At 39.2% G+C, this 25,562-nt stretch overlaps 1 long non-coding RNA gene across 1 annotated transcript in view; it reads left to right on the forward strand.

Annotated features, from left to right (window-relative positions):
• LOC124264276 overlaps nt 1-13,830 on the forward strand; it is a 17,830-nt gene extending 4,000 nt beyond the window's left edge. Inside the window, exons 2-3 of the long non-coding RNA XR_006895089.1 lie at nt 2,346-2,350; nt 13,819-13,830. This is a non-coding gene — a long non-coding RNA (uncharacterized LOC124264276). The remainder of the gene's footprint in view (nt 1-2,345; nt 2,351-13,818) is intronic.
• The last annotated feature ends 11,732 nt before the right edge of the window (nt 13,831-25,562 follow it).

Genomic DNA, 25,562 nt, shown 5'->3' on the forward strand with positions numbered 1-25,562 from the left:
ACACCTATGTGTCTGCCTGCCTGTCTGCTAATGACAATATTCAATACACAACTTCGATCACTGACCACATGCAATTTTAGACTTAACACCAATCAGGCTATACACCATAAACAAAAGCGCGTGATTTATGGCCCGAGTTGGTCTACGGTCACATTATGTAATTACACAGACAGTCAGGTGTGATACTTGAACACATGACATGTTATGATGTCTGTTGATTGCAAAATGTTATACACAAGAAATGAGCATGTATTTACAAAACCCAACATTTCTATATATACACACACAATGAGCCGTGAAGCGGCATCTGCAAATGAACCAGCCGTTACACTTGAGTGCACCCACCCGCTCTGACTGGGTTCGGTATCCGGCTGCTTCGATTCGAGGGGAGGTAAACCCAAGTACAAAATATTGCACTTTTGATTTGCGATTATCACGGCTTATAATTTTGTTTATTTGTTTTTTCATAATCAGCAATGCATATTATATGTCATGAAGAAGTGATAATTGTGTTTTAATTATGTTTGATTTTTTGGTTGCATGTGACCTTTAAGGCTAATTTCAGTGTACACTAATCCTATTTTCTAACAACTAATCGGCGCCATTAATGCTCTGTGTAATGTGACATAATGGGGAGTAAATGGTTTGACTAATTTACAAAGCAACTGCACAGTAAGAAATTCCGAGAAACGGCAATATTATCAAAAACTGTACCGTTCTATTAGCATTATTTTTCGTCCAGACACGCTAGTTCTTCGTGCTTTGAACTTCCAGCTTCCGTAATTCGTAATATAAGAATCACAGAGTAAAAAGCAGGTTTAATGTCGATTTTTTTTAGGCTTGGCCAATAGGCAGGCCAGTATCAGAGTAACAGCTACTTTTGGACCATAACTACCGCAGAGCTCCAAGCAGGCAAGGGGGCGCAACTCCAGGAATGTTCCCCATTACACATCTTTTATTGGTTGTTGACAATTTTCTTACGGTAGTCAGAATATCATTATTATCATGGTTCCAATCTACTGGTACAGTCATCCCTCGCCATTGTGAGTCTTGGGGTCAATGGATGAATCCCGCATTATACGTAACACAGAAAAAAGGCCTAGTAAAATCATATTTTTTCTTGTACAACATGCAGATGGGAAATATAAATGCATAAAAAAAAAAATAATTCTTGTGCATAGCATATCTGCTATTCCATGTATTGTGCCCAGTTAAAACTATGTCTATTGTCGGCTGTAAACAAACAAACTATGTAAATGAAAATAGGAAACTTGGCAATCAAACATCACTAGACATTGATTATTCAATTGCCATTCCTGTTATGCATGGCATTGTTTCAAATGTGAGTAAGTGAGTGAGTGAGTTTAGTTTTACGCCGCACTCAGCAATATTCCAGCTATATGGCGGCGGTCTGTAAATAATCGAGTCTGGACCAGACAATCCAGTGAGTTTCAAATGTAGAGATAAAGATTACCGAGTGCATTAATAATGTGAACTAAGCCGGAAAAAGCAGTCAGATGTGAACATTTGAGACAATTTAACCAGTGACCATTGATTTTCTGCCACTTAGATCGCAAAAAAAATGTTGGCAATTAATTGTCAAATATGACCTTCAATGATTCGATAATGTGGGTTTCGGGGACCATGGATGACAAGATGGTATTTTCAAACAAATGAAGAGACAATTTAATCAATAATTCAGCTTAAAATGATGTTTCATGTCACTTCTAATCTTTTTCTATTTTCGTGGGTCGAGCACCTGCGGATCATACATGCATTGTCTTAACTAGACAATGAGCAAGACATTGTAGTTTTCTTTTTTCTTCTTGCAATTGAGCGATCAAATAAAGATGTGTAAAGACATTCTGACATTTTAACGACCCACTCAGCAATATTCCAGCTATATGGCGACAGTCTGTAAATAATCGATTGGACTAGACAATCCATTGATCAACAGCATGAGCACCGATCTACACAATGTCCCTTCCACCCTGCTGTTGAAGTAACAGCTCTCAACGAACCAAGACTACATAACTCAAAGGTTCACTCCAATGTCACTGGGGCTCATTTACAATCAACAACCATGATATTATTACTGTCCCTTCCATGTGTGCTCTGCAATTGAGAGGTAGCCTAGTGGTTAAAGTGTTGGCTCATCCACCGCGAAGACCAGGTTCGAATCCCACATGGGTACAATGTGTGAAGCCCATTTCTGGTGTCCTCGCCCGTGATGTTGCTGGAATATTGCTAAAAGCGGCGTAAAACCAAACTCAGTCAGTCAGTCCATGTGTGCTTGCTTGTTTGTTAGTTTATGTGTATCTTTCTTTCTTTCTTTTTTTCTTTAGCTTTAGTCCAGCTATATGGCAGCAGTCTATACATATTGACCCCAGACCTGGCTCGATTTCTCGAAACAAACTTAAGTTTTTTACTCAAATTTCAAACTGAGTTTGACAATTTGAAACAGCTGAATTTTAAACTCAACTGCATTTTTTAAATAAAAGAGCACAAACATCTTAAGTAATCTATCCACCAAACTCAAATTGTCCACTATGTTTGAGTTTATTATCGATTTTAGTTCATTCTGGGAAATGCATTTTCTCAAATTTGAGTAAAAACTCTAACTTAAGTCAAAACTCAGACTTAAGTTTGTTTGAGAATCGGGACCAGACATCCTAATGATCAACAGCACTCAAAGTCCCCCACCCAGCTGTTCAAGTAACCATGGTAACAACTCTAAACGAAGCAAGTCTACACTACCCACAGGTTTACTCCAATGCCACTGGGGCTCTTTTACAATTAAGTTTGAGTTGTTTGCTTCTATCAAACTTACATATTTGAGCAAGAAAGCATTGGTGAAGCTGAAAGGATTACATTTAGTACTTATGTAGCGTTATGTTAAAAAATAATTAACCATTGGCACTCAGTCTGCATTTAATTACAGTACTTATATCCCAATTTGAATTAAACATTTCTAAATTCCTCAGAAAGTATGCAAAATTAACAATCAAAAACCAAATCTGGAACAATGTCAACCTTTAATAAAGCTCTCGAGAAAACCTATCACAATATTCCAAGAAACCAAAGGGCACCTTGATTAAAGGGAATAAACTAAAATAAAGCTTACCCTATTCGAGAAATATATTTCTAAGTTCAAAAATAAATAAACACTAAAGGAGCCCAGAAAATTTGTTGTAAGCCTAAAGCTGGAAGCAATCTAGACTTGTCCAATCATTGTAGACTTGAGCCGGGCTACTGTTTGAATTGGGACTTTCAACTCTAAGTGACCTTCAGCTTGTTGACAAGCCATAAGTCAACAAACCATGTCGATTCATTCAGCTCCATCTGAAGCGAGGGACAAACATGCATTGTAGAGCTTCCATAGTTTCCCTGGACCCCATTTCTACATACAATCTGCAGCTTTGCATGGACAACGTACAGCTGGTATTAAGCGTTTATTCAGATTAATGAAATCATTGACACAATTAGCTACGAAGGGGGTGGGTGGGTGGATGGGTACGTTGGGTGGGAGTGGGTTGCAGCAGAGACAAGAGGAGAAGTGAGTTGGAAGGAGTGGAGTGGAGTAGGTCAGTGGAGTCGGTCGGTCAGGTGCGGCTTGGCTCGGCCCGGCTCGGCTCGGCTCGGCTCGGCTCGGCTCCAGGTAGGTAGGTAGGTGAGGTAGAGGAGGAGAGGAGGGAGGGAGGAGGTAGGTAGGGAGGGAGGTAGGTAGGTAGGGAAGGAGGGAGGTAGGTAGGTAGGTAGGTAGGGAGGGAGGTAGGGAGGTAGGGAGGTAGGGAGGTAGGGAGGGAGGTAGGTAGGTAGGTAGGTAGGTAGGGAGGTAGGTAGGTAGGTAGGTGAGGTAGGTAGGTGGAGGTAGGGAGGGAGGAGGTAGGTAGGGAGGGAGGAGGGAGGGAAGGAGGGAGGTAGGTAGGGAGGTAGGTAGGTAGGTAGGTGGGGAGGGAGGGAGGTAGGTAGGTAGGTAGGTAGGTGGTAGGAGGGAGGGAGGGAGGTAGGCAGGCAGGTAGGTAGGTAGGTAGGGAGGGAGGGAGGGAGGGAGGTAGGTAGGTAGGTAGGTAGGTAGGTAGGTATACATGCATAACATGTATGTTGTGTTATTACGTCTCTAAGTAGGGAGTACACAGATTTTGTCTTTGCATGGAAACAAATCCAGTATCATACTGTATATTCCATAAGCTATTCAAGTAACCTGAAATTCATGATCCATGACTACAATAAGCTTAATGTGCATCACTTGAATACATGGAGCAATGATCTGAAACAGCTGCAGACATAACCAATGTACATGTTCAACAGTGCATGCATTAGCTGCACTACATTCTCCATCAGTGAATCGTTCAGCCCTCATGTCTACAGTACAACTGCAGTACGAGGGTAGTATGTCGCCCTTACCCGAGAGAATGATATAAAGATGTCGAACACACATCTTGAATTACAGGCAAGGCTAGATTGCTCCTTTGGATTTTATATATTTATATTTTTGTAGGCAGATATTTTCGCTCGTCATGCCGAAGGCCCGGGTTTGATTCCCTACATGGGTACAATGTGTGAAGCCAATTTCTGGTGTCTCCCGCCATGATATTGCTAGAATATTGAAAAAACTAAACTCGCTCACTCACTGTTCATCAACAAATGAACAAAAACATAATGCTTGCCTAAGGACTAATTTCAAATGGTAAAATATTCATTTAGGAAGGCTGCAACTGATGGCTAGGTAAGATAACAAAAAAAAGCTAAAGTATTTTTGAAGTATGACCTAATTCCATACTCTCCTGGGGTGCCTAACACAAACATTTTGTAAGGTGCGCCTATGACAAACAAACAGGTTAAAATATAGACCGTTAACAGATAACACTGTCTAACGGTCATAAAAACTACTTCAGTTTGACATGCGGTTGTGGACAAAAGCCGTTTTGTAGTAATGATAGTAAAATGTACTAGATAACACATTGAGCCATGGCAGTAATTATTCAAAGGCTTTCATTAAAACTGGTTAATGGTGGGTTTTCAGCTGTCAGTATATTTAATTCCATGATCTATGCTTTTACATTAGACATTTAAATAGCTGCTGAGTCAGGTGATGTGTATCTTGTATAATGTCCTACCAGAAGGGAAAAATAACTAACATTGTAAACCAAAGTCACCTGTGTTCTTCAATCTGATTGGTTGAAAAGCGTGATCAAATGGTATTTGATTCCCGGAAATTCTCTGCGATATCAATACATACAAACATCGCTCACACCATTGTATTGTTATGTCATCAGCTGTGATGGCGTCATTAAAATCATATTGTGACGTAAAGTCGAATAGCGTCACAAATGAGCAGTTCCAGATGCTACCATGGGAGACAGCCGAAACGGCCAGCTGATGACATTTCACTGCTGTACTCATACTCGATTCAATGAGAGCAGACACAAAAACGTGTGTGGACCTTTTGGTTTACTTTTTGTTTACGATGTCGATAAACATCATGTGTTGGCAAATTTCGGGTGATATTGAGTATTTGAAGCACTGGAATATTTCATTTGAAACCTCCAGGTGACACCGTCGGTTCCAAATGAATTCCGTGCTTCAAATGCTCAATAACACCCAGAAATTCACCAACACATGATGTTTATATCCTAAATAAAGAGAGTTGAAACACTTTCTTTATGCAATACAAACTGCAGTAAAATTCATGTATAATTTGGTTTGGTTAGTGTTAGTGGTGGTCGATTAATTGAAATAATGAAGATTGGTCACAATGACTAAACAACCAAGCAATCAATCATGTTTTCTCATAATCGCAGAGCTCCAGATAAGATTTAGCTCATGTGGGTACTGTACCCACTGTATTTTTAAGTGGGTATTATGAATGTTGAGTGGGTATGTCATTTTCCGTTACCCACTACTTTCAAATATGAGCGTATTTCAGTCAGTTTACTCACCTAAGTATTACGTCATTGAGTAAGTTTACTAAGCAGGTATGTTCTGCCTTATGTCATATCTAATCAAAACCAACTTAAATATAATGGAAAGTATTTCATAAAAAAACAGTCATCCTATACTGACAGTACAACACTTGATGTAACAAGATGTAAAATTTGCAAATGCATATTGTGCAATTTGCAAAAACTCGAAAAGAACTATGTGTTTTTCTTGATTTCTTGTGCATTAACAAACATAACCAGGAAAATTTGATAAATGACGCTAACCAATTTTTCGATGATTGATTGGTTGTAATGAACCAATCATCAATTATGAGATTTTAACCAATTCCCAACACTACCCCTTGAAAAGATCATGAATTCTTCATGAAGTGTCTTCATGAAAACTTCATGAATACTTCATGCAGAATTCATGAACATTAAATGAGACATTTACTTCATGAAGTTCCTTCATGAAGGAACTTCATGAAGTGTTCATGAACTCTTCATGAAGGAACTTCATGAATTCTTCATGAAGAAAATGTCTCATTTAATGTTCATGAATTCTTCATGAAGTAACTTCATGAAGTAACTTCATGAATTCTTCATGAAGTAAATGTCTCATTTAATGTTCATGAATTCTTCATGAAGTAAATGTCTCATTTAATGTTCATGAATTCTTCATGAAGTAACTTCATGAAGTAACTTCATGAATTCTTCATGAAGTAAATGTCTCATTTAATGTTCATGAATTGTTACCGCCCGCACTCAGCAATATTCCAGCTATATGGCGGGCGGTCTGTAAATAATATAGTCAAGACCAGACAATCCAGTGATTGACATCACGAGCATCGATCTATGCAATCGGGATCACTGATGGCGTGTATCAACCAAGTCAGCGAGCCTGACATCCCGTTAGTCGCCTCTTACAGGGTTTTACATGGCGAGATTCCTGCTTATTTGGACGCAACAATTTTCTAAAAGACTCTCAAAATATTATCATACAAGTCAAGCTTGAGGCAAGTTTTATGAGTGACCCTCAGAATTCAGTTCAATAAAATCGATTTGATAAGAACTTGCATGATAGCTTTCGTTTTATTACAAACTGTGTTGAAAACGCTCATGATATTAACAGAAAGTACGAGAACCCTGAATGGCTAAAAATAGAGCCATACTAGAATGCTGTAAAGATACCAGCCAATAGCATTTGAGTATGTCATTCACTATATTTAGACAGCCAATAGCAGTTGAATACGTCATTCGCTATGTTTAGACTGTTTTAGTCATTTAAGCATTGTCTGTCCTGCTAAGAAACAGTGATCGCTTGACTCGTTATTCGTAACGAAAGCAAGAAAAACAAATCTCCTGACCTTTCTCATGATGAGCACTAAAACCAACTGCAAAAGCATGACCTGTGATATGTGGATTTGGGCAAAAAATAAATAGAACCCCTTTACATTTGGTTGTCAAAATTTTTAGAAGTCGGCATGAGCGAAACATCAAGCTTCTAAAGATCACATTGACGCAGTCACAAAATGCAAACAACATTTCAGCACATCTGTCAAAAATGCAGAAAAGGCAGACTGATGGGCCACATTAAACAAATGTTTACTGTTTATGTGAGGGCTAAAATACAGTCAAATCCCGATGAGTCCGAATCGCTGGGGACCAAGTAATAAATTTGACTTATCGATGTATTTGAGACATAGGTATGTCTATGAGGGTAGAAAAAAGATGATCCAGTCCTAATTCCTCCGCCTAAGCATTTGTTTATATAATGATTTCCATATCACTAATAGGGGCACCTTATCAGTTCCAGTCTGATTAGCACAGACAGTGATTTCCGTAAAATCACTAATCTGCCTTTTGAACTCACCCGTCAAAGGCGGAAAGGTGTGAGCGCGCTGGTTTTGTCAAGTGGATCAGTTTGCTACACCAATCAACTTCTCATTGACTGACTTGGCTTATGTATACAAGATTGCTGTTGTTTGAATCTCATGGGACCAACTTTCCTTCGATTTATCGTGTGTATTTATGAGTCGAAATCGTGTAACCCGGTATTCAAATGATGACAACTATAACAGGGAATGGTCGGGATCGACAGGTACTTCCGAAGTTATGCATAATATTCGGAGACACCGGCATTGACTCATTGGGATTTGACTGTATTCCTGCTTATACTTTTAAAGATTTGATAAATCTACAAGTTATCAAAGGTGTACAACACTGCAGGAACTCTTACAGAAATTGTCATGTCATTAAGGAATCGATCTTCCATGTTATGGAAGAACAGGAAATTGAAGTCAAAGAGAAGTCCACACTTTGGCCTTAAGTTGGATGAGACATGTGACATCACCATACAAAACAAGCTTGCAATTTATGTCAGGTATATTGATGGTGAACTCTCTGGGTGAACCTGCTTGTATACAGTATACTGGACTTTGTTATGGCTGAGCTTCAGTCTGGGCTAGTACAAGCATCCGCACATTACACATACATACACACGCATGCACGTCGTCATATGAGCGAAATATTCTCCTGCTTGCTGACGTTAAACCCATTTTCACCTCACCTCACCTTGTTACGGCTGAATTGAACAGTGAAAATATACTGTTTATTAGCTAATCATATAAATGAGAATACAACACTAAACAAAAAATATTTGCAAAAGAAATCTTGATTCACACAAAGATTCACACAAAGAAATACTACACTAAAATGTTCATGACTCCCAAATAATAAAAATGACTCCCCAAAATAAATACTGTGAGTCACAATGACTCCCATTTTTCAAAGTCTGTGTAAAACCCTGCATGGGCTGACTGACTGACTGACTGAGTTTGGTTTTACACTGCTTTTAGCAATATTCCAGCAACATCACGGCAGGGGACACCAGAAATGGCTTCACACATGGTACCCATGTAGGGATTTGAACCGGGTCTTGATGACGAGCCAGCGCTTTAACCACTAGGCTACCCCACCGCCCACGACAAGCATGGGTTTGCTGAAGACCAGTTCTAACCCGTGAAGTACATGTACCAGCACAGTCTGATTTCAGTCAGTACATAATCATGATGCAGGGATAGAAATGCACTTTTTTCTCGGGCACAGATAATTTAGGGGTTCCTTCATGAAAATTAGTGTCCCTTTTCAAGATCCAAGCATGAAACATCACAACAATTATTTTATTTCAATACATTATTTTAGAAACATCATGTACACCTGGGTGGGGTAGCCTAGTGGTTAATGCGTTCGCTCATCACGCCGAAGATAAGGGTTCGATTCTCCGTATGGGTACAATGTGTGAAGCCCATTTCTGGTGTCCCCCGCTGTGATATTTCTGGAATATTGTTAAAGCGGCGTAAAACTTAACTCGCTCACTCATTCATGTAAACCTGTAAACTTGAGAGCAGGATTTCCTGAACACTAGTACTATTACAACCGCAAGAATAGTTTAGCTTCATATCTCCTGGGTGCCGTTGTACAAAGCGATCTTAGAGCTAAGAGCATACTTTAACATAGACCTTAGCGCTAAGGTTGTTTTGTACAACGGCACCCTGGACCCATAAACCAGCCCACAAACTATGTAACCATCCAAAACCAGATTTCCTGTCACTGGCACTGTTATTCGAAATGAGTGAGTTTAGTTTTACGCCGCACTCAGCGATATTCCAGCTATATGACGGCGGTCTGTAAATAATCAAGTCTGGACCAGACAATCCAGTGATCAACAGTTATTCAAAATGACTACTCACATATTTAGAGATGTGAGATTGAGTGTGCAAAAATTCTTCAATAATTTGACTGGGTCAGATTCATTGCATTTTCCATTAAATGAATCATGGTGAGTATTATTTGTATAATCTTAAGCAGGCTGCCAGGACACTGTGAAAATGTTTCACCCGTGCCATTGCAATATTTACTGTGCCATGACATACAAATAAAGCACTATTTCGATCACTGTGTGTGGGGCGGTGGGGTAGCATAGTGGTTAATGCGTTCGCTCGTCGCGCCAATGACCCGGGTTCGATTCCCCACACAGGTACAATTTGTTATAGGCAGACACTTTTATAACATTAGTTTTTATGAAATTGACGGAAGCGAGATTTTTTTCATAATTGGCCCGATTGGTTCATTACAACGAATCAATCATCAAAATAATCGGGTGGCATCATTATCAAACTTTCCTGTAATGTTTAATGCACACAAATTAAATAAAGAAAAACATGTAGTTAGAGGTGGGGTGGGGTGGGGTGGGTTTTTTGGGGTTTGGTTGGTTGGTTGTTGCAAATTTCCACATCTTTAAAGGATGACTATTTATATGTTAGGAACATAAATTTCCTGGAGTCTTTAAGATAGCTTCAATCATGACTCAGTATGAGCTTGTAGTGCTTATGAAATGAATCACTGCGACCAATCGTCGATTATTTCAATTAATCCGACCACCTCTATAGCCAGCCCTACACAAAACACATAAGAAATAGTCCTCGATCAGCTGTTACAAGCATGGATGGGATAGTGGAGCCATATTTTGACACACTGACTGAGATTGTGGTGCCCTAATAAGATGATCAGCAGGTGCTTGTTCCATGCCTGTATTTCGGGGCTGTGACGTGTGATAAGACAATGTGTGATAAGACAGGACAGGGGGTCACTACAACAACTTCACTACAATGGCAGGAAGGTTGGCCAAACCCTTTATAGTCATGTTGCACTGAGCGGAGAAGTTTTCTGTCACTTTCAGCAACGCTCCTGCAGTGTCACAATATGGGACTCCCGAAATGGGCAGGGCTCCAAATAATTTTTTTTTCAACATCAGAGATGCATTACTCCTTATTCTTTCAATATAGGAGTACTGGAAACCTTAAGTGTACATTTAGAGTACTGAATGGAAGCTAATGGACTAGCAGTAATCTTGTGTTAGATTTCATATATGCACCACAACATTGCTACTCTTGTGTAAACAGGTCAATAAACAATAAAACAATACTTTTTTCAGATAAATCGTCTGTAAATGATTCTAAGACCATTACACCATTGCTGTGAATGCGTATCTGCTACATTTTTCTAAATTATTTCCTACCCATTATCGTGCATATTTTTTTATCCATTACATACGCCCGATATGGCCCTATCTGGAGCCCTGATGGGCTTTACACATAATGCCGATGTGCTTGAGGAATTGAACATAATGTCTTCAAGCGTGATGGCGAACACTACAGCCCATGGTGAATGTTGGGTTAAAACAATACAAACTGTCAGAATACAACATGTAACAGAGGTCAAATACTTTACACTAACAAGAATATCCTTTCGCTTGTCATTAAGAACAAGAAAATTCTCTGGGTTATCACTAAAAACAAAAACAACCCATAGCTAGTCACGAAGGACAAGAACATCCCTTGGCTAATATCACAAAGAACAACAACATCCCATGGTTTATCACTAAAAAAAAGAACAGCGCTTGGCTTGTCACCAAGAACATCCTGTGGCTTGTCACTATATCACTTTACTCTTGAAGGTCCGGGTTAGAATATTGATCTTCAGCAACCCATGCTTGTCGCAAGAGGTGACTAACGGGATCGGGTGGTCAGGCTCGCTGACTTGGTTGACACATGTCATCGGTTCCCAATTGCGCAGATCGATGCTCATGCTGTTAATCACTGGATTGTCTGGTCCAGACTCAATTATTTACAAACAGCCACCATATAGCTGGAATTTCATAAAAAAACGAATGTTATAAAAGTGTCTGCCTATAACACATTGTACCTGTGTGGGGAATCGAACCCGGGTCATTGGCGTGACGAGCGAACGCATTAACCACTATGCTACCCCACCATACTACTATTGCTGAGTGCGGCGTTAAACTAAACTCACTGACTATATCACTTAGAACCACAACTCTTATCAATCCCTTTTCATCCATTCACGACCCATCAGTGAAAATAAATCGATGAAACTTATGAGATGTTCCCTTCTTCCCCTCAGTAAACATACCCTCAGAAGAACCAGGCTAAGTTCACAACACTTTTGTCAGCACAGGTTTGTCAGGTTATGTTAATCATGAGAAGGTATTACACAGTGTTTTATATATTTACATTTAGGAGCCAGTCGGTACAACTCTGAAAATGTTCCGGACTGGCTTTCACGTTCATATTTCCACAAATAAATAGTTAACTTGAATGTCGTGGGATTGTTGTGACGGTCACTTTCAAACTTAACAAATGAGCGAGTGAGTATGGTTTTACACCACTTTTAGCAATATTCCAGCAATATTGCGGCGAGGGACACCAGAAATGGGCTTCACACATTGTATCCATGTGGGGAATCGAACCCGGGTCTTCAGCGTGACGAGCCAACACTTTAACAACTGGGTTACCCCACCGCCTTACTTAATAAAAGCATGTGTGATAAATGCATGTGCCATATCAGACAGTCAATCTCACATGGGGTTAAAAACCTTATTAAGGTAGCACATGAGCTGAAAATAGTGGGCCAGGAAAGTGAAATTCACAGGTCCTTCAACTACAGTCAAAATCCTTTCACTCCAATCACAATCAGAGCCATTATATTTTCAGTTCATGTACATCCTGGAATAATGCTGACAAGGCAATAAACGGTCTAGCAAACATTTTCTACAAAAAGAATATTGAACATTTCTCATGAATGATTCCTTTGTCAACAGTATTGGTGCTCGTCTTCAACAAGCATGTTTTGTTGTTACCCAACCTGATTCAGCAATACCTTTGACCTTCTCGCTGGTACATACCGGTACACATGACCTAGTTTACAGAGCTAAAAGTTACCATGACCGTGAATGACCTAATTCTAGAATTCATGTATATCATTCTTGTGTATATACTTCTTGATATTTTTTTTGGCTGTCATTAAATTCCCCAAATACTTATTTGTCAGTATTATACATAAAGGTCATTTTGCAATACAAAAGCAAATAAATGCAGTGTAATAAAAGTACATGCTCAAAGAAGATGCTATATTACGTAGGTGTCAGATGGTTGCATTCAAGTGCATTCTCCATGCGTCTACTATTATTGAATGTTATCATGACAACTTTGAAACCTTTCGGCTGCTATTATATAAAATGAAATAAAAACATCATTTCGGCCCAGATTTTTAAAGTCAAAATTCTCATTTATACACAGGCTATCAGGGGTGGAAATAACTTTAAAATTGCTAGTGTACTCCGGTACAGTGGCACATGTAAAATCACTTGCCCTGATAAGTTTTCCACTATACCGTCCGTTTTCTTCTTGATTTTTTAAATAAACAACATTATTAACATTGGAAAGTCACTTGGACACCGGTACAGCATGATATACAAATTTGCTTGCCCGACAGAAAAAAACACTGGACTCGGACGTCGGGCAATGGGTTATTTCCACACCTGGCTATTACTTTGCTGATTCTGTTAATAGAGAAAGACAAAACACCAAATATAAAATATCACTGAATATTGCCACCATAAATCACAATAATTATTTTTTGGTAGCACATTTACTGTTATAGCTGATTATCTGTCACTGAACACTGAATGTTCAACACGTTGATCGATGCCTGATCAAACAAACATCAGTTCTTGATCAAAATATTTCAGCACAATTTTCCAGAATCATCTTAATATTTACATTGATGTACTCTTATAAGCTGACTTTAACCCCAATAAGGCAAAATATATCAGTTATAACATTTTCATCAAAATCCAAAAAATGTTGCATGCGTTTACAAATATTTCATGTTTTCTTCAACATATTTTTTTTTCAAGGAATCTTGCACATTAAACATGCTTTTTATGCAATGCAGCAAAAATATTTTGCATTATAAGGACGCATGCGATAATATTCATTCTACGTGAAGTCTTGATGAAATATATATAGAGTTCTTGTAACTAAAGTATTCATGTCATTTCTTCTGGATCACTAGCTCTTTGTAGGTCAGTATATAATGTATGTGTCTTCCAATATCATTCATGCAAAATCTTGAACACTTGAGTAAGACCAGGGTTTGACGTTGATTTTACTAAAGTGTGTGTGTGTATTATTGGGGCAGGGACCACCGTCAATAAACTGCTGGTATTATGAGGGTCCTGTAAAGTATTGAAATGTATGTTCAGATAGTTACTTCCAGAGCCTCTACTGAATCAGTGGTCATGTGGACAGGTCATGACTGATGGGTGAAATTACAGACCCAGATAACTACTCTTGATGGGCTATCAGTTCGATCTCGGTATTTTGTGCGTTCTCCAAAGGCAATATTTGAGGTTTTTCTGCATCCATTCTCTACATTTTTGTGTACTGAACACACTATTTGTGTGGATGAATAAACCCTGTAGGATTTGAATTTGTTTATTCTCTACAACCTTGGAATCGTTTTGTGTGAAATCAGAGCTCCAGATAAGATTTAGCTCATGTGGGTACTGTACCCAATGTATTTTTTTGGTGTGGGTATTATGAATGTTGAGTGGGTATTTCATTTTCCGTAACCCACTGCTTTCAAATATGTGCGTATTTCAGTCATTTTACTCAAGTACTATGTCATTGAGTAAGTTTACTAAGCAGGTATGTTCTGCCTTATGTCATACCTAATCAAAACCAACTTTAATATAATGGAAATGATTACATAAAAAATCACTCATCCTATACTGACAGTACAACACTTGTCTTATACTAACAGTACAACTTGATAGCAATCGATGTCTTTTCCATTACGCAAGCGATGTTTATAAATATATTCCGTACGCATTTGTTTTAAACTTTTGCGTATCTAACATTTTAAATCTCGCGTGGTCGGTAATGCGCAACAATTATTTTCAATCGCGAATTGGATATTTTCTATGCATATTTTACCCGGATACCAAGCTTATCTGGGCCTCTACATAAACTACATACTTAATTCATCAACTAGTACGTAACTGGCATTAACTCAGCAAGACATAAGTGTAATGAATCTGAAATAAAAATTTATTAACATACAAGTGTTTATTAACAATCACATCTTGATACATGGCAGAAACAGATCTAGGCGCCTGTCGAACAAGGTCCTTGATATGAGTCAAGAACCTGTCAACAGAAAGTCTGTTTGGATCGACCTCATGGTTATGAATGTTGTTAGTGACTTAGTGGTGAGTCCTTCATTCATATTCAGTGTCACTCGGCAGTTGTCACATCATCTCCAGTACACACTATTATTCTTTCGGTTCTTAACCCTAAACTTATAGTTGTCATAAATCAAATTTTGTCCACCCTGTGCATTATCAATGTACTGAACGTCAACTTGAGCATTAGCCATGATGATGAATGATGTAGTGGGGGTTCATTAATATATATATATACATGACTGGGACATTTGTTAGTGTTCACCAAGTTGTTCTGAAATGTGCTCCCCAATTTGTTCAGACTTGTGGTCACGGCGTCACCAGACTTACCTTGAAACAGACTATAACTAATCCCCCTTATTGTTCTAGGGGTGACTACATTTTGTTGTTTTAAGAAAAGTGGGTACAGTGGGGGTACACCATTTGTGTGTTTCTCCAAAGGCAGTGTGTACTGAACGCACATTTGTGTGATGAGTAAAACCCTGTAGGACTGAATATTTTTTATATAAACCTGGGATCGTTTTGTGTGAAATCAAGAGACATTCCCCATAGGGGCAGAAAGATCATGTGTATTGACTTTTCATATATACACATTACACATGTACATTTATCGATTTTCTTAGTGATGATCAGTCAGTCTTTACAGTGCTTCATTGTTGATAAAAATATGAGTGAGTGAGTTTAGGTTTACGCCACTTTTAGCAATATTCAGTGATATCACAGTAGGGGACGCCAAAATGGGCTTCACACATTGTACCCATGCGAGGGTAATCGAACCCAGGCCTCGGCATGACAAGCAAAGCGCTTTTCACTAATATGTTACCCCACCGCCCGAGAATATTATGAAGTCATGACATCCTTTTTATGACATCACACACTGATTACATCATCTTAACAACAGGCAGCCTTCAATTAAATTTTAGTGGAAGGATGAAATTTTTTCATCACTCTTTTCGCACCTGTGAGGTAATCTCATAAAAAGCGGATTATCTAGGATTATTGTGACTGAATGTGGTAATTCTCTTGACAAAAGCTCAGGATTTACACCATTGAGTCACTCAGGTTATATAATGCGTAATTCCCTGAACCTTGTTGGTTAATGTCTATGTATGTTTTAGGTGATATCACAATGAAAGAGTATCACAATCCTTTGTATACCATTGTGACATCATCATATATATATATATATATATACTTGACAATTACATGACATCACTAAACTAACTGTTGCTTAAAGCTGGTCAACTTTCAGCTCACAGAAGTGTATAAAATGAAAAAGTTAGAGCAATGTATTTTTTCTAAATATACCTCAGTGCTTTGGATAGGTAGCATCATGGGGCGCCATGGGTTAGGAGCAGAGGTTGTGAGACTGAGTGTGTGGTGTGTGTGTGTGTGTGTGTGCATGTGTGTGTGTGTGTGTGGAGGGGATGTTATGTGAAAGACTTGCGAAAATGGGGAAGCAAAATGTATCTCATTGCTTTACTTTTTCTGCTTTTAAATGACAATGTAATGAATATATGTTTTGAAATAAAACTCATTCAGTATGTACTTAAAATGTTTATTAATGCAAACATTCACTATATCACTGGAATAATGCCGATGTGACGCAAAACCCAACCCAACTCAACTTTATCAGGGTGGGGACAGGGGGTGCAGCAAGTGTTGATTATAGTTTTATCAAACCTGAACAGGTTAAAATTTTAAACATTTATTGAATGGTCATTTTACTAGTGAGGGTGAGGGGTAGGGGCTTTGGGGAGAATGTCACATATTCAGTGTGTATGGGGTGCTGTGCCTAAACGGAACATAAATGAGGGGTGGGGAGGTGGAAGGGGAATCTTCAGCAAAATATGACATAGACCCAAGAACGACCTCCCCCCGTCCACCCCTGGGCTAAAAGTCACCCCAACCCAGTTATAAATTACCTTCCACTTGTGAAGTCGAACATTGCATAACACGGTGTTTACACTACCCGATAAACCCATTTTAACACACTCCGTTAACACAATTACACAGAATAACCTGCGCGACTTCACTGTCAACACATTTCAGATGCATATTTCAAAGTTAGTGACTGAGAAACACAACCAGCGTAGCCAGAACTGAAAAACACGATGTACCCAGTTCTGTGACATACGCACCTAGATACGGGTCAGGTAAGACAAGACTTGATCTCAACCTCACCGTCAGCAAAATTGGGTCTGCGAGAACTTTCAAAAGGCGACTTTGTTAAACATACCGGCAAAACAGTTAAGACATTTCAATGGGTAGTATTAAGCGTGATAAGAGAATACTGTGAGTTGTTTTGCAAATCACACATAAATACTTACAAATATTACCCCGCCGCAAAAAGCTTCGAAGCCGTCGCTCTCGGCCATATCTGCGAAGTTCTGACATGAAGGCAGCTCCTTGGAGAGAGTTATCCCCCTTTGTTGTTACAATGACAAGGCACATTATTCCTTTAGATCTCGGTGAGGTGACAAATTTGAAACGAATGTTCTAGACATTTTATTGCAAAAATTAAAGACTTTAGTTTCATTTGTTGTGTTGTATTGTTATTTATGGTGCTGTTGTTTTTATTGAAGTTGTGAATAAAAAATATTAGCATGACAATTTATTTATTTATTTCACCATTGATATGTCGCGTTTAAAATGGTCATGTGTATTGACCGTAGTTATTTCAAGATGTTTTACTGTATTACGTGAGACCTCACCTAGGGTATGAGGTTTTCCTGTTTATAAGTAGGACCGAATTTGAAGTTTCATTTATTCTTGGTAGGATCCGATAAATAGAGAAGACGAAGTTTCTGGAAATAATGAATAGATAGTCCGAAATCAAAGCCAGCGTACGTTTTCTTTGTGGTTGACCTAGGTCACGCTCTCGTCTAGACTGACCAGCGATCAGACAATGTGACGATAGACCACAGGGGGGAACAGCGGTATGCGGTTCACTTACAGTTACCGTTATGTTTACCGGTTTAACTTTTGGTATATTTTACGGGCGTTGCTTTAGGCTTATGTAACTCAATTTCATATGTTGTATAAAACATGATAAGAAAAAACTATATATTAATACGTTGCCTCGGTTTTTTGCTGACACAGCAAAACGCAAGGGAAGCGTTGACCTCATTAAGCAAGATAGCGTTATGTTTATAATATATATTATATACCTGAAATACTGGTAAAGGTGTTGAGCCACACTCACTCACTCAAAAGCACCGTTATCAATGTCGATGTGTTATTTGAGTGAGTTTAGTTTTACGCCGCTCTCAGCAATATTCCAGCTATATGGCGGCGGTCTGCAAATAATCGAGTCTGGACCAGACAATCCAGTGATCAACAGTATGAGCATTGATCTGCGCTATTGGAATACGATGACATGTGTCACCAAGTTAGTCGCCTCTTACGAAAAGCACGGGTTACTGAAGATGAATATTCTAACCTGGACCTTCACGGGTATGTGTTATTTGAATATTATTAAATATTACTCTTGATTTTCTAATTACTAGTAATTGTTAAGGTTCATTGACTTGGTTGATGCATGTCATCGTAACGTTACTCATATCTTTGATAATTAGAAAATGACGTTACGGCTCTGAAAATGTACAACATTTCAAACACGGCTCAAATGTCATTTCGGTTGAGTTTCATTGCTTTCCCCAGTCTACATTTAAATAAAAAAAAAAATTCACACAAATTACCCAGCCACATATTACATTTTACAAACTATTGTAGGAATCATTGTTGGATGAATAGACATTTTCAGTTTTCAATTACACACAAAAACGAACACGGATTGTTTTTGTCTTCATCAGTTTATAAAATTGTCAAAACAAACTACAAAGACATCAATCATCAGCGAGTTCATATTTATTATTAAGATTGTGAAAATGTTTGTACAGACCGTTTTGTTAAATGAAAACAGGGGCGGTGGGGTAGCCTAGTGGTTAAAGCGTTTGCTCCTCACACGGAAGACGTTCAATTCCCCATGACGTACAATGTGTGAAGTCCATTTCAGGTGTTCCCGTTGTGATGTTGCTGGAACATTGCTAAAAGCGGCATAAAACTATAGACACTCACTCATTCAAATGTAAACTGCAAAAATAAATAGTATTTCGAGCGCTGCATCCTACCTGGATTTCAGCTAGTTAAATGTAATCAATGGTAGAATCAAATGAAAGTTATATATAACACAAGAAAATTCAAGCGTTCCTTTAATATTTCCCATTTTTACATCACAAGTTTGAATAGCGCTGTGGGAGGAAATCTGAGAATAAACAAAGGAACACTGCCATGAAGCGGTGTTCCCTTATTTGTTTCCCTCAGTATATTAACAGTTTCTGAGCTGTAAATGTTGAAATTCCAAATCTGAAAAGGCGCTCAGTGGTATTTTCACTTGCTCAACTTTGGGGGAGATACTGTCACATAGCTACGTTTAGGTATAAGTTACAAAATGTGGATACAGATTTACATAACTTAATAGTTAGGGGTGGGTATTGTAGAGAATTTTCATATTGCCATATATTGCGATGCGAAAGCATGTATTGCGATATGTATTGCAATATATTGCATGAAGTATTTTAAAACAAAATCCTACTTATAATGGAGTTACTTCTTGATTTATAGAGCAAAAACACAACAAAATCACTAGGCTTGATTAAGCTTTAATAACAACTTTTAATCATGATAAAATAAAAATATGAATAATATTTGGCACAAATGAAACAAGGACATATCCGAAGATTACCGAGTGTTACGAAGTTTTCCGAATGCAAGTCAAAATACCGGTTTTCGATCAGCGTATCGCAATACGTATCGTTTTCATGTCTGAACCGGTATATACTGGTAAACCGGTTATATTGCGCAGCCCTATTAATAGTGAGTGAGTGAGTTAAAGTTCAACGTCGTATCATCTCTATTTCAGCCATATGTAAACATATACACAAATCCATTATTAACACAACGTCGCACTCGAAAGCAATTTATACACACATGCTGGCTACATAACTTATAAGCTAGACTTACGCCTAGTCTCTGGATATATATTATTTTGATAGTAACAAATAATTCTATTTTAATTGAAAAGGTGCCTCAGTGAGATAGGAGATTCAGAACCTGAACCTGTGGAAATCTAGACTTGCTTTATTTAGGGCTTTAGCACCGCAGGGAGGGCTTGGCAGTAGGGGAAGTAATGTAGTTCAGGGACTGCAAGACAGACCACTTATACGCATAAATACATGTACAGTTTAAAGTTGATCACTTAATTAAATCGTTGTCTTCTAGTACACTTAGCGCACTGACGTCACACAATAAAACACATTACAACAGAATTAAGGGTCAGCTTGACCTTCCGACCTTTGTGACGCTGTTCGCCATTTGTCATTGCTGACTGACGCCCCAAGCGATTGTCAGCTTCATCACAAATTAAATAACCATACGTCTCCATCAAGTTAAAGTCACTCATGTCCATTCAATTGAAACTAGAATATTCATTGCATGTATTGCTCAATCTGGATTCAATCTGTCACATTCCAATGGCAATCAATCTGTCTTATCCCCGTAAAGATCCAGGTTATGTGGCCTTCGGTAACCCATGCTTGTCGTAAGAAGCCACTAACGGGATCGGGTGGTCAGGCTCGCTGACTTGGTTGACACATGTCATCAGTTCCCAATTGCGTAAATCGTTGCTCGTGATGTTGATCACCGGATTGTCTGGTCCATATTTGATTATATACAGACCGTCGCCACATAGCTGGAATATTGCTGAGTGCGGCGTTAAACTTAAAGGTCACATGCAACCAAAAAATCAAACATAATTAAAACACAATTATCACTTCTTCATGACATATAATATGCATTGCTGATTATGAAAAAACAAATAAACAAAATTATAAGCGCATAATCGCAAATCAAAAGTGCAATATTTTGTACTTGGGTTTACCTCCCTCGAAACGAAGCAGCCGGGATACCGAACCCAGTCAGAGCGGGTGGGTGTGCACTCAAGTGTAACGGCTGGTTCATTAGCAGATGCCGTCTTCACGGGTCATTGTGTGTGTATATATAGAGATGTTGGGTTTTGTAAATACATGCTCATTTTTGTGTATAACATTTTGCAATCAACAGACATCATAACATGTCATGTGTTCAAAGTATCACACCTGCCTGTCTGTGTAATTACATAATGTGACTGAGACCGAACTCGGGCCATAAATCAATGCGTTTTGTTTATGGTGTATAGCCTGATTGGTGTTAAGTTCAAATTGCATGTGGTCAGTGATCGCAGTTGTGTATTGAATATTGTCATTAGCGGACAGGCAGGCAGACACACAGGTGTCAATAAAACAAGACATTGAGTTTTGTCTGTGACAGCGACATATCTATATCACAGTTAGAAATTGTGTCAACGCTAAATAATGACATTGCTTTTAAGTATCGAACTGAGAAAGTGACTCGGTAAGAAGACCGTGTGGTGAAATATGAAATTATGAAAGTTTATTTATCATAAAATATAAAAGCTATTTACTGTGATATCAATAACATATAAAAATAGCTCACACCAAAGCCTTCACCGAGTATTCACCAGACAGCCCGCTTCCAAGTTGCGCGAAGCTCACGCACAAAGCCTTCACCAGCTGTGAAACCCGTATTCCCCAGAGTCAGAAACGTTTGAACTCCGATTTCGCGCGGTTTTTTCATCGAATTTTTCAACTTTATAAGTTGAATTTGCATTTTGACGATTTGTTTCGGTAAGTCAATACCGAAAGGTATCAGAATCTGCAAAGCTGTTTTACGTTGCATGTGACCTTTAATAACAAACAAACCCAGAACAACACTGCTGCCCTAGCCTGTTAAAGTTTATCATTACGTGACGGACTGCCGCGAAGAGACGATGAACTTAGGCGCTGTTTTTTCCGGCTCGCCGTTATTGATCAACTTTATCCGTTGAAAGGGACACTGTTCTGGAGCAATTCATTTGTTTGTGCCAAAGTCAATACGTTACAAAGGTACATTTGGGATTACACTTTCTCAGTAAAGTACAGATTCTAGTTCTTCAGTTGGGTTCAGTCTCATCCGGGATTCGAACCCACACTCTCAGAGTCAGGCACACAAAGTCAGCGGGTTCGAATCCCCACATGGGTACAATGTGTGAAGCCTATTTCTGGTGTCCCCCGCCGTGATGTTGCTGGAATATTGCTAAAAGCGGCGTAAAACCAAAACTCAGTCAGTCAGTCAGACAAAGTCAGCCGTCTAACCCACACAGCCACCGCGGCTTCAACTCAACCCAACAAAAGTACTAGGATCTGTACTTAACTGAGAAAGTGTAATCCAAATATAACCTGTGTTCCATTTAACCACTTTCTAAATAACATGGTGTATTCAGTCATTTTGCTGTCAGGTGCATGGTCAGTCCCTGCTCCTTCGTCCTCGGCGGACTGGTCAGCTGTCCACCTTGTCAATCTAGCCTCCTTTAAATGAATATCCACACACCAAAGGACGCGTTTTAATACATTTCTTCTACCTAAACAACCAGACAATGAGAACGGCGGATGCCCATCAGAGGCTGTTACATTGTATTTGGAAACTTCCCCGGTAGCATAACCTTCTAGCGCCTAACAGATTCTGATTAAGCGCCGCGAGCAATCACTTGGTGTTTGGAAACGTGCGCTATAGAAGATGACTTATTGTTATCATTTAATAAAATATCCCAGCAGTGTAAGACTCTGCGTGCAGAAATACTTATGTTTATTAAGAAACAATATAAACAACGTAATTGGACCATGTTTCAAAGACAAATCAAGGTCAATTTCCAAACATATTCAAAACGCGTGAAACATAAAATGGATCTAATCACAATTTTCGACTTTAAATTATCCGACAAATGGTTCAAACATTACCATTTTCAATACATCTGCAATCAGTTCAAAATCCCTTCAACAACGTTTTGTATCATCATTGGTGGAAACGTGTGAAAATTTCATTTTCTTCAGTTTAAGTCAAAATGGCGTATACCAATGCCAAGGTCATATTTCCAAACTTCGCAAAACCCATAATTATGTCTGTAGGTTTTTCGTCTTGTTTCTAGCCACCTACAAACCGGTTTTCAAGGTCACAAAAAGTTTTCTTATCAGCATTATCGAACACAAGATTAAATTTCAATCGTTTTCACTATGCCTGCTACATCAGTCACATTCGAATTATGGTGTTTTATTTGGTTGGACAACATGAGCAAAGTTTCAGCCTTATGGATTCAGCAGTGTTGGGGAAGACGTTGTCACACTCGACGCCATGACAACAGATGAGCAGTGAGTGAGTGAGTTTAGTTTTACGCCGCACTCAGCAATATTCCAGCTATATGGCGGCGGTCTGTAAATAATCGAGTCTGGACAAGACAATTCAGTGATCAACAGCGTGAGCATCGATCTGCGCAATTGGGAACCGATGACATGTGTCAACCAAGTCAGCGAGCCTGACCACCCGACAAGCATGGGTTACTGAAGATCAATATTCTAACCCGGACCTTCACAGGTCACAGATGAACAGGTCCAGACGTAACCCGTCGGATCTCTGGTTCAGGTGAGCCAAAATATTGCTGCACTCAGCAGTTTCCCAGTTATACGATGCCGGTCTGTAAATAATCGAGTCTTGACCAGACAACCCAGTGATTGACACTATGAGCATCGATCTTCGCAATTGTGATGCAATGACATGTGTCGACCAAGTCAACAAGCCGAACCAACCGGTCCCATTAGTCGCCTCTGATGACAAACTCGGGTTGCTGAATATGAATTCTAACCCCGGTTTTCATGGGCAGCTAAAATATTGTAAATTTCATAGATATTCATTTTACTCTTTTTGGTAAGTTTTGAGAGATCATTGGTTAAAAAAGAAGAATCCAAAATTAAACATTTAAAAGATAAAATGTAAATATTGCATTTTGGATAAAAGCTCTAGATAAAGTCATTCAGTAAAATAATAAACACACCAATATCAACAGCAACATATGGTGAGGTTTGAAATTTAAAACTATGTTATTAAAGAATGTTCAATAGATCATTCACAAGATTGGAATTATGTATATTAAAAAAGTAAAAAATATCTTGATTTATATGCATTTCGCATTTTGTGCTTACATTCCTAGATTCTCGACAACAACAAAAATATGTTATCGACATGCAATGCTGAACTGGTAGGTCTCTAAACAGATTATTATATATATAAACTCTGTCAAAAAAGAAACGCAACCCCCTGTCCTCAGATATGAAAAAATTCGTTTGAATGAAGTTATTGCGTCCAAACTAAATTTTATGCGAATGTATTGAAATGATACACGTAATTAATGAAGATTACCATCCAAACAACTGCATTTGTACGCATAAGTGTATTTTATTGCTTATTCCGTCACAACGCATGAAATGACCTCACGGTGACTTCGCACAAAAACACATGCAAATCATGAAAATGGCAGTTAATGTAGGGGTGTATAAAGCCCATGTGGTTCCGTATTATATTCATTCATTTGTCGCCGAAAAGCTGTGTTAAAATGCCACGATTGAGTGCTGCCGACCGAAATATCGCCATTGGTCGTGTTCAAGCCGGAGAAAGTTTTGGAACTGTTGCACGGCACCTAAATGTTCACAAAACAACGATATCCCGACTTTGGAGCCGCTACAACAACTTCAATTTGACCAACGATCGCCCGAGAAGTGGAAGGCCAAGAATCACGACCCCCCTGCAAGATCGGTACATCCGGGTCCATCACCTGCGTAATCGGCATGCCCCTACCAACCGTGACTGCCACACAAATACCAGATTTGAGGAGAGTGTCAGCTCAAACGATTAGGAACCGTCTGAAAGAAGCGGGTTTACGTGCCTGTAGACCAGTTGTTGGACCTGTACTACGCCCCTACATCGACGCCGACGACTCCAGGTGGTGCAACAACGTAAGGATACGGACTTTACAAAACTGGAGGCGAATCTGGTTTTCTGATGAATCACGTTTTCTTTGCAACGTCACGTCGGAAGACAGCGTCTGTATAGGAGACGTCATAAACGTTTTGCGCCCATCTGCGTCCGACAGGTGGACAGATTTGGCGGAGAAAGCGTCATGGTTTGGGGAACCATCTCATACAACCAGAAATCAGACTTGGTGATCGTTCCAGGGAACCTGACAGCCCAACGTTACATCAACCACGTGTTAGAGCTTCACCTTCTCCTGATTATTGACCAACAGACACAGATTTTTCAACGGGACAACGCCCGGCCTGCTACTGCACGTGCAACAATGAACTTTCTGCAGAATTCCAACGTCAATGTCTTGCCATGACCCTCTAAATCACCAGACCTCAACCCTATTGAACACCTGTGGGATACTCTGGATCGACGCGTACGTCAACGTCAGCCGCCGCCACAGACGCTGCAACAGCTCGCCGTTGCACTGCAGGGAGAGTGGAGAGCCATTCCCCAGGAAAGAATCCGGCGTCTTATCCGTTCTTGTCCAAGGAGATGCCGTGCAGTGATTGCAGCGCGTG

Source organism: Haliotis rubra, unplaced genomic scaffold (assembly GCF_003918875.1).
Source record: "Haliotis rubra isolate DU_JTF1 unplaced genomic scaffold, ASM391887v1 Scf918, whole genome shotgun sequence".
Classification (NCBI taxonomy): Eukaryota; Metazoa; Mollusca; class Gastropoda; order Lepetellida; family Haliotidae; genus Haliotis; species Haliotis rubra.